The sequence below is a fragment of the Cherax quadricarinatus genome, chromosome 7 (genome assembly GCF_038502225.1).
Source record: "Cherax quadricarinatus isolate ZL_2023a chromosome 7, ASM3850222v1, whole genome shotgun sequence".
Classification (NCBI taxonomy): domain Eukaryota; kingdom Metazoa; phylum Arthropoda; class Malacostraca; order Decapoda; family Parastacidae; genus Cherax; species Cherax quadricarinatus.
The window spans coordinates 44935704-44945977 of NC_091298.1; the positions used below are offsets into that span (position 1 = coordinate 44935704).

General features: G+C 43.9%; 1 protein-coding gene across 1 annotated transcript in view; it reads left to right on the forward strand.

The window, feature by feature from the left end:
- The window catches only part of LOC128687033 (probable glutamate receptor), a 104013-nt gene that overhangs the window by 82237 nt on the left and 11502 nt on the right, over positions 1-10274 (forward strand). The gene's annotated exons all lie outside the window — the stretch shown is intronic.

Genomic DNA, 10274 nt, shown 5'->3' on the forward strand with positions numbered 1-10274 from the left:
CGCTTTCATCTTCCAAAATCCACTGGTTCCTGATCAGCAGTGTTACTCCTTCATTTCCAGCTTTCTCTCTCCTTTCTCGTTACCTTATCATTTCTCGTTATCTGTGTTGGGAGGACTCTACTCCTATCTCTTTCCTTTCACTGCCTTTATTTGTATACCACTTTTCTAATTTCCTGTCTGTTATAATGCTCGGGTTTAGGGGATCTTCTGGATTTTAGCAATGTGTTAGAGGGTGGGAATAGGGAGTAGAGGCTCGGGACGAGGGTAAGGGCTAGATGGAGGGGGTGGATCCTGCATTGCAAGGGGATCATGGATCAGGTTACAGAGGATAGAGAAGGTGGCTCGGGCTCGGGGTTCTGTGGGATAGTTATAAGAAAGAACCTTGCATTGCAAAAGGTCGGGAGTAAGGCTGTAAGTGATGAAGAATGAGAAAGGGTATAGAGTATTAGAGTATAGTTTGTCTTGAGCTGTGTTTTAGTGAGGAGAGCATTGGGAAGTGAAGAATTATTTAGTGTTCACCCTGAGGCAGAACCTTCGCACATTCCACTTGGGGTCATTGTTTCTTGCTAGTCTTGAGTAGAATTTCCATGGGCTCGTATGTTTTCTTTAATCCCACAGCATGAGCCATTGGCATAAAGGGATATTCACTATCAGTGTGAAGAAGCACTGATTTCAAACTAACATTACTGAAATCGGTGAATAGTCACCATTCTGGAGAAGGGTGACTATTCACTATTCTACATGAATGCAGAACCATGCCATTCTCAGTTTATTAACATACCACCAAACTTGTACAGCGTGCACGAAGTTGAGGTATTTTTAATGTTTCTGCTAAAAACTCACACTTTTGCAAACGCGATACAAGAAGTTTTGCCTTCTGCTGTGAATGGTCAAAGTCCCGGCAAGGTCATTAAACTCCTGTAGAGTGATTAAGTGAGGTTACTTCAAAGACACATTTTTGTGGTTCGGAAGGACTGCTGCTCTCGGTTTCTTCACTGTCATCACGTTAAGTGTCATAAGCAAAAGGTGGAAAAGGTATATAACAGCGTCCTCCCTATGTAGCGCACTTTTTAGAGTTGACTCAAAATCTGGATACGTTAGGTTGTTTATGTGTTTCTTAGAGAATCCAACCATATTACCCATGCAGAAGTAACAGTCATTTAGGTGATTCATCAGTTCTCGCCACAACATTGGAACTGCAAATGCCATTGATGTATGTTTCCCATTCATCCACTGTGTCAGTCCAGAAGTACAAACAGTAGATCATATATGTGAAGCCCTTGCTTAATCTTGATTACTGTCTTGCAACTGGAGCAGTACTTTTATCTTGACAAACGTTATTATTACGAACAAAGGTTTAGATATGGCCTGCACACATTGCCCAAATGCGATTACCGCAGAGGAACAAGCAAAAGACAACAGAGTATAATTGAATTATATTTCCTTCACCAAACCATGCTGGTATTTACAGTATATTATAGCCTATGTACGTATTTACACTATGTACAAGGAGGCAAAATCAAGCATGTGACAAGGTTATCAATGAGGTAAATGCAGGCACAATACACTGTAAACAGTGAGTGACCAGTAGTGAAGGCAAGTTGCTTCACAGCTTTGGTGGGCTTCCTTGTTATTGGCAGGTTGAACCAAGGTACTGGCATAACCACGGGGCTCCTTTGATCGTTAAACCCTTAGCACCTGGTTCACTGGTCGGGAGGCAGCCTATATGGGTAACATACACCGAATAAAATGTAACATAATCTTAGCATGTCAGTTATTTTTTTCGGTCATCACATGACGTATGTTTGCCATATACATACCAAATCCTGTCTGTATTGAACATGCAGACAGCTGTTCATGTCACTACATGTTAGTTTGAAATACAGTTTTCATATAACAGCGCAAAGCACATCAAATATAAGTATGGAAATGAAATGTGACAGAGAAATAAAACGTATATGTAATGAATAGTGACCTTTTGTAAATATGTCTGAACACTGGAACGACCAGAGCTCAACTGATGCTCTCTGACTCTTCCTGAAAAGCAGCTATTATATGTAGGATTCATATCTCAGTATGTAAACACAGCCGCATGTTTTGTACATGTAAGAAGACACGTGTATTCAAATCTATACGTGTAACCCAGAATCACATGAATTACTAATTTATTACGAGTTATGTTATTTCTCTTCCGATTATGTTAATTGCTGTAATATGTTAATTCTAAAAGCTTTCACGTATAGATATAACAAATTTATTGTTGTCCGTTGATCAGCGACCTCTTCCACTTCTCCCACTTACTTTCCCTCCAGTGGTGTGCGTGTGTGTGTGTGTGTGTGTGTGTGTGTGTGTGTGTGTGTGTGTGTGTGTGTGTGTGTGTGTGTGTGTGTGTGTGTGTGTGTGTGTGTGTGTGTGTGTGTGTGTGTGTGAGTGTGTGTGTGTGTGTGTGTACTCACCTATTTGTACTCACCTATTTGTGGTTGCAGGGGTCGAGTCACAGCTCCTGGCCCCGCCTCTTCGCTGATTGCTACTAGGTCCTCTCTCTCCCTGCCCCATGAGCTCTATCATACCTCGCCTTAAAACTATGTATGGTTCCTGCCTCCACCACATCACTTTCTAGGCTATTCCATGGCCTGACTACTCTATGACTGAAGAAATACTTCCTAACATCCCTTTGATTCATCTGAGTCTTCAACTTCCAATTGTGACCTCTTGTGTCTGTGTCCCATCTCTGGAACATCCCGTCTTTGTCCACCTCGTCTATTCCGCGCAGTATTTTATATGTCGTTATCATGTCTCCCCTGACCCTCCTGGCCTCCAGTGTCGTCAGGCCGATTTCCCTCAACCTTTCTTCATAGGACAATCCCCGTAGCTCTGGGACTAGTCTTGTTGCAAACCTTTGCACTTTCTCTAATTTCTTGACGTGCTTGACTAGGTGTGGATTCCAAACTGGTGCTGCATACTCCAGTATGGGCCTGACGTAGATGGTGTACAGAGTCTTAAACGAATCCTTACTGAGGTATCGGAACGCTATCCGTAGGTTTGCCAGGCGCCCGTATGCTGCAGCAGTTATCTGATTGATGTACGCCTCAGGAGATATGCTCGGTGTTATACTCACCCCCAGATCTTTTTCCTTTAGTGAGGTTTGCAGTCTTTGGCCATCTAAACTATATTGTGTCTGCGGTCTTCTTTGCCCTTCCCCAATCTTCATGACTTTGCATTTGGCAGGGTTAAATTCAAGGAGCCAGTTGCTGGACCAGGCTTGTAGCCTGTCCAGATCTCTTTGTAGTCCTGCCTGATCCTCGTCCGATTCGATTCTTCTCATTAACTTCACATCGTCTGCAAACAAGGACACTTCTGAGTCTATCCCTTCCGTTATGTCGTTCACGTATACCAAGAACAGCACAGGTCCTAGGACTGACCCCTGTGGAACCCCGCTTGTCACAGGCGCCCACTCTGACACCTCGTCGCGTACCATGACTCGTTGTTTCCTCCCTGTCAGATATTCTCTGATCCATTGCAGTGCCTTTCCTGTTATGTGTGCCTGGTCCTCTAGCTTTTGCAGTAACCTCTTGTGAGGAACTGTGTCGAAAGCCTTCTTGCAGTCCAAAAATACGCAGTCGATCCACCCCTCTCTCTCTTGTCTTACTTCTGTCACCTTGTCATAAAACTCTAGTAGGTTTGTGACACAGGATTTTCCTTCCCTGAAACCGTGCTGGTTGTCAATTATACACTTGTTTCTTTCCAGGTGCCCCACCACTCTCCTCCGGATGATCTTCTCCATGACCTTGCATACTATACACGTTAGAGATACAGGTCTGTAGTTTAGTGCCTCATGTCTGTCTCCCTTTTTAAAAATTGGGACTACATTTGCCATTTTCCATACCTCAGGGAGTTGCCCAGTTTCAAATGATGTGTTGAAGATCTTTGTTAATGGCTCACACAATATCTCTGCACCCTCTTTAAGGACCCATGGAGAGATGTTGTCTGGTCCCACCGCCTTTGAGGTGTCAAGTTCGCATAGCAGCTTCTTCACCTCCTCCTTGGTTATATGTATCTCATCCAGCACTTGCTGGTGTGCCCCCCTATTCTGATTTCTTGGAGTCCTACTGGTTTCCACTGTAAATACCTCTTTAAATCTTGTGTTGAGCTCCTGACATACCTCTCGGTCGTTTCTTGTGAATTCCCCATCACCCTTCCTCAGTCTGATTACCTGGTCCTTGACTGTTGTTTTCCTCCTGATGTGGCTGTACAACAGCTTCGGGTCAGTCTTTACTTTTGATGCTATGTCATTTTCATATTGTCTCTGAGCCTCCCTTCTTATCTGTGCATATTCGTTTCTGGCTCTTCGGCTGATTTCTTTATTTTCCTGAGTTCTCTGTCTTCTGTACCTTTTCCATTCTCTAGTACACCTAGTTTTTGCCTCCCTACACCTTTGGGTGAACCAAGGACTCGTTCTGTTCTTCCCATTATTTCTGTTTCCCTTGGGAACAAACCTCCCCTCTACCTCCTTGCATTTTGTTGCTACATAGTCCATCATTTCTTGTACTGGTTTTCCTGTCAGTTCCCTCTCCCACTGAATGTCTTGAAGGAAGTTCCTCATGCCTGAGTAGTTCCCCCTTTTGTAGTTTGGTTTTTCCCAGCCTATTCCTGCTACTCTCTCCACTTGGAGCTCAACTATGTAGTCGAAGCACAGAACCACATGATCACTAGCTCCCAGGGGCCTTTCATACATGATACCCTCGATGTCCGAACTACTCATGGTGAATACAAGGTCCAACCTTGCTGGTTCATCCTCTCCTCTCTCTCTGGTAGTGTCTCTAACATGTTGATGCATGAGGTTCTCCAGTACCACATCCATCATCTTGGCTCTCCATGTTTCGGGACCCCCATGGGGCTCCAGGTTTTCCCAGTCAATCTCCTTGTGATTGAAATCACCCATAACTAGTAACTTTGCTCCCCCCATGTGTGCTCTCCTGGCCACCTCGGCTAGTGTGTTGATCATTGCTCTGTTGCTCTCATCGTATTCTTCTCTTGGCCTCCTGCAGTTCTGTGGTGGGTTGTACATTACTGCAATTATCACCTTATGTCCCTCAGACTGGATTGTTCCTACTAAGTAGTCCCTTTCGCCCATGCCATCCATTCCTTCCATTTTCTCAAAACCCCACTGGTTTTTAATGAGCAGTGCAACTCCTCCTCCCCCTCTCCTCCCTCTGTCTTTCCTGAAGATTTGATATCCGGATGGAAAGATTGAATCTGTTATTATTCTGGTGAGTTTTGTTTCTGTGAGTGCTATTATGTCTGGGGATGTCTCTGATTCTTTCGTGCCACTCCTCATATTTGTTTGTTATTCCATCTGCATTTGTATACCACACCTTCAACTTCTTTTCTAAGACTGTGGTCTGGGAAGTATATTGGGGTTGGGGAAGTGGGAGACCTGGTAAGGAACTATGGGTTGTTGCTGTGGGGGTGAAGTTTGTAATGTAGTGGGTGGGGGCATTGGATGTGGCATGGGTGTTTTGATTTAGAGTGTTTGGTTGCATTGGGGTTGACCTGGTTGGGAGGCTTCTATAGAAAGTTGTGAGGGAGGCTATTACAACCTAGGATTTCAAATGGCCTGTTATCCCAGGTGTAATGGGAGCAAATAAACACAGTAGAAAAAGTTTAGACTTATATTATCCTTCACCAATTATAACAGCAATATGTACACTATGTACAGTGATAAATATAGTGCACTCCACGGTAAGCAAGGCAGAAATAGAAGCCACAAGATAGCAGACCGTGCTTCAACCAGCTCTAGAGTGGGAATGACAAGGGCAGACAGGAGAGCGGTATCCACATAACCTCTGCGATTGTCAATCCCACCTTCTTATTGGCTAGAACCTGGTCACTAGTTGAACGATGGGGCCCCATCATCAACTCTTAGCAACCTGGTTCGCTGGTTGGGGGAGATAGCCTGTAAATGAGGGTGTGTCCATGCGCCGAATAAAGGTTACGTACTCTTTGCATGCCACACCCCCACCCCCGAGAAGGCTCAGGATTAGGCTGCCACCTCCCAGTGGTAACCGTGCCGCCATGGCACAAAATAATGGGACCGCCTATCCTCTCCACCATCCAACTCTTAGATAGAGCTCAGCTTTCCTAGTGCCTGAAAGCCAAACCCTAAACTCAGAGTGAGACAGCAGTCAGATAAGCCAACATAGGTCCAAGATACAAGCGGACGGTAGCCCGTATCCCCTCACTAAAAAAAAAACCCCCACATCAGGGGATAAAAAAAAGAGCTTGAAAGGGGGGTTACCACAAATACATCCTAACCTAAATAAAATATTAAACTAGACTCTTGACAAAGAGTCTGCCAACACATTTTCTTTGCCGGCAATATATTTAATAAAAATATTGTAGGGCTGCAGCCTGAGAGTCCAACGCATAAGCCTTGTGTTGTGATTCTTCATGGCTTGGAGATAGACTAACGGGTTGTGATCACTGTAGACTGTGACCACCTGCGATGTTTGGCCCACATAAACATCGAAATGCTCCAAAGCCATTACCAGCGCGAGGGCTTCTTTTTCAATGGTAGAGTAAGCTCTCTGATGTGGCTGGAACTTGGCTGAAAAGTATGCGATTGGCTGCAGCTCCTTGTTCCCGATTTGTAATAGTACCGCCCCAACCCCAGACTCACAAGCATCAACCTGTAATGAAAAAGGTTTGGAGAAGTCTGGAGACAAGAGAATGGGTGCAGAGCACAATAATCTTTTTGCTTTATTAAAAGCAGTGTTACAATCTGACGTCCAATTAAAGGGAACTTTATGACTGGTAAGAGAGGTAAGAGGGGCTACAATATCTGAGAAATTCTTACAGAATCTTCTGTAAAATCCTATCATGCCTAGGAAACGTTGAAGAGATTTCCTATCATGAGGAACTGGATATTCTTTAATCGAAAGAACTTTAGCAAGTTTAGGTGCAACTTTACCACTACCTACTTCATGGCCTAGAAAAGTGACAGTGGCCTGGCCAAAGGAAGATTTAGACAAATTAACTGTTAATTGGGAATTCTTAAAGGTCTCAAACAGAGCTTTAAGTCTAAGTAGGTGTTGATCCCAAGTATCAGACACCACAACAATATCATCTAGGTATGCTGCCGTGCCTTCAAGTCCTTTAATAGCCTGATGGACGAGTTTCTGGAATGAAGAGGGGGAATTTTTCATTCCGAAGGGGGTAACTGTATACTGATAATGACCTCCTGGAATCACGAAGGCAGAGATTTCCTTCGCCTTATCTGTCAAAGGTACCTGATAGTAACCTTTAAGGAGATCTAATTTGGACACAAAAGTAGCCTTACCCACAAAGTCAATTACGTCATCCAGACGAGGAAGAGGGTAAGCATCTGTAATTGTGACCTCGTTCACTTTACGGTAGTCTGTGCACATACGAAACCCTCCATCAGCCTTTTTTACTAGGATGCACGGTGAAGCCCATGGACTAGACGACTCCTCCACTAAACCATGTTCTAACAAGAAGTCTACTTCCTGCTGAAGTAACCTTTGCTTTTCAGGATTAGCTCTGTAGGGGGAGAGTTTAATTGGTTTAGATTTTCCCACATCTACATCATGGTAACCTAACGTACATTTTTTCGGCACATCCGAAAAAATATTAGGATATGACTGTAGAAGCTCAGTTAAATTGGTTGCTTGTATTTCAGATAATCCATCCATTAACGGGCTAGGATCCTTGAGGAGGACAGAATTTGAAAGTTTAGTATTAATTTCAGAGATAGAGTGCAAAGAGTCAGAGTCGTCCTCAGAGGTAGAGGACAGAGTCATTACTGGGACTTTATCTGGTGTATGAAAGGCCTTGATTTGATTTATGTGGTAAGTTTTTGTTTTTGAGGTCTTATCAATGGGAGCTACCACATAATTTAAATCAGATAATCTACTTACTATCTGCATAGGTCCCGTAAATCTAGCTTTCAAGGTGTGGCCAGGTATAGGTTCCTGCACCAACACCTTGTCTCCTGGATGGAAGGAGCGGAATTGTGCACTTCTGTCATACCTCTGTTTCATCTTACTTTGAGCTGTCTTTAGCTTAGCCGTGGCTAACTCACGTGCCACCTGCAACCTTGAAGACGGGTTGTAGAGTGCTGAGCTTACGTCTTCTCCCATCCATCCTTCTTTGAGCACCCGAAGAGGACCTCGTACATTGTGCCCAAAGATCAGCTCAAACGGACTATACCCTGTAGACTCTTGCACCGTCTCTCGTACTGAGAACAGCAACAATGGTAGAGATTCATCCCAATCTGTCGGAAAGTGCATGCAAAAACTTCTCATCATTGTTTTTAATGTTTGGTGGAATCTTTCCAAGGCGCCTTGGGACTGAGGGTGATAGGCAGTGGATAAGTTGTGAATTATCCCTAACCTAGTTAATACTTCCCTAAATGCTTTGGCAGTGAAGTTAGTACCTTGATCACTTTGTATAGTTTTAGGAATGCCAAAACAAGAAATGAATTTTGTTAAAGCTTTGAGAATAGCTTTAGTATTGATACTACGCATTGGGATCGCTTCAGGATATCTGGTTACTTTATCCATAATTGTAAATAAATACTGATTTCCAGACTTTGACTTAGGTAGTGGACCTACACAATCTATAATTAAATCTGCAAAAGGTTCTCCATCAGCAGGTATGGGTTGGAGAGGTGCAGGTTTAATAGAATGTCCAGGTTTTCCAACTTGCTGACATTCTCGGCAACACCTAATATGATTCTTCACATCTTTCTTTAATGTTGGCCAATAAAATTCTTTTGTGATTCTATACAAGGTTTTTGTAATTCCTAAGTGACCTCCTGATGACGTATTATGAGCTATATTTAATATCTGAGGTCTATACTTGGTTGGAACCACTAACCTGTCGTATAATTGCCGGCCCTCTGTCTCCTTACCAGTCTCAGTGCATACCAAATAATCATTTTTAACTTCATACTTGACTGGATGACCCAAAGAGGATTTACCCATGGCTGCCTGAAAAGCGAATTTTAAAGAAGGGTCCTTTCGTTGTTCCTCCCGGAAGGACAGTCCCTCGGGCATGGAAACAGAGACATCTGGCAATCCTGCAACCTGGGAATAGGAAGGCTTGATCGGGGTCTGTTCACTTGATTTACGAGACTCCGGCCGGTGTGTCTCATAAAACAACGTGGCTATTCCGAGATCGGAGTCGTCCAAGGATAGGTCAACATTCTCCCCAGACAGCCCTTGGGATGTTGCCCGAGTTATGGCCAACACTGGAGAAGCATTAATCATTATAGGTTCAGGACACGAAGTAACAGTAGTAATGTTATTACCCAGTAATAACATGGCATTTTTCATGGGAAATCCTTTTGAGATACCTACAGTCAAGTACCCAGTGTAATATTTGCACTGTACATAAATTTTATGCAAAGGAACAGAATATATAGTTCCTCCATAGGCTTCCAATAAAACTGATGAATTCAAGGAAGTATTCTCTGAAAGGGGTAATATTCCTTCTCTGACAAGTGAGCAATATGCTCCAGTATCTCTAAAGGTATTTACTTTAGTTGGTTCTGAGTTTTCCTGAAGGGAAATAAGACTTTCGCAATAATAAGGGGCCATACCTTTTTCTACTTCTCTAGGGGACATGTTACTAGGGATATTAGAGATTTTCCCGATGGGTTGAGGTTTTTGGGGGCAGTTGGAACTGATATGACCTACTTTATTACACCTGAAGCAGACGACAGGCTTGCCCTTTACTCCCTGATGACGTTGCAAGTGGTGTCGTTCTGGCTGGTGCCTCTCTGGATATTGTTGTCGAGATGCTCCATAAGTAGTTTGCCTCTCCGCAGGGGGACCATATGTTGAGAAGCGTGGCTCACCAGGTGACTTGGTTGGATGTCGTAGACGCTCTCCCTCCGGCTGGCACTTCATTCTCCAATGTTGTCGATCTCTGCTCACGCCAGACTGTTGAAAAGAGAGACGGGACCGCTCGGACAAGGAGCGGTTCGTTTCGAAGGTATCAGCCAACCTGGCCGCCTCCAATGCAGTGGTTAAGTCACGATCCTGCAGAAAGACACGAACCTCTGGTCCCACAGACTCCAGCAGGTTATCAATCAGAATAAGCTGCACCAGCTCCTCAAAGTTAGAGACACCACTCGCTTTATACCAGCTGGTAAAAGCTTTGGTTTGCTGTCTCACAAAGTCCACCAGGGATTGACCAAGCTGCCGCCTGTTCAATTTGAAGGTCTTACGATATTTAGCTGGGATACATGT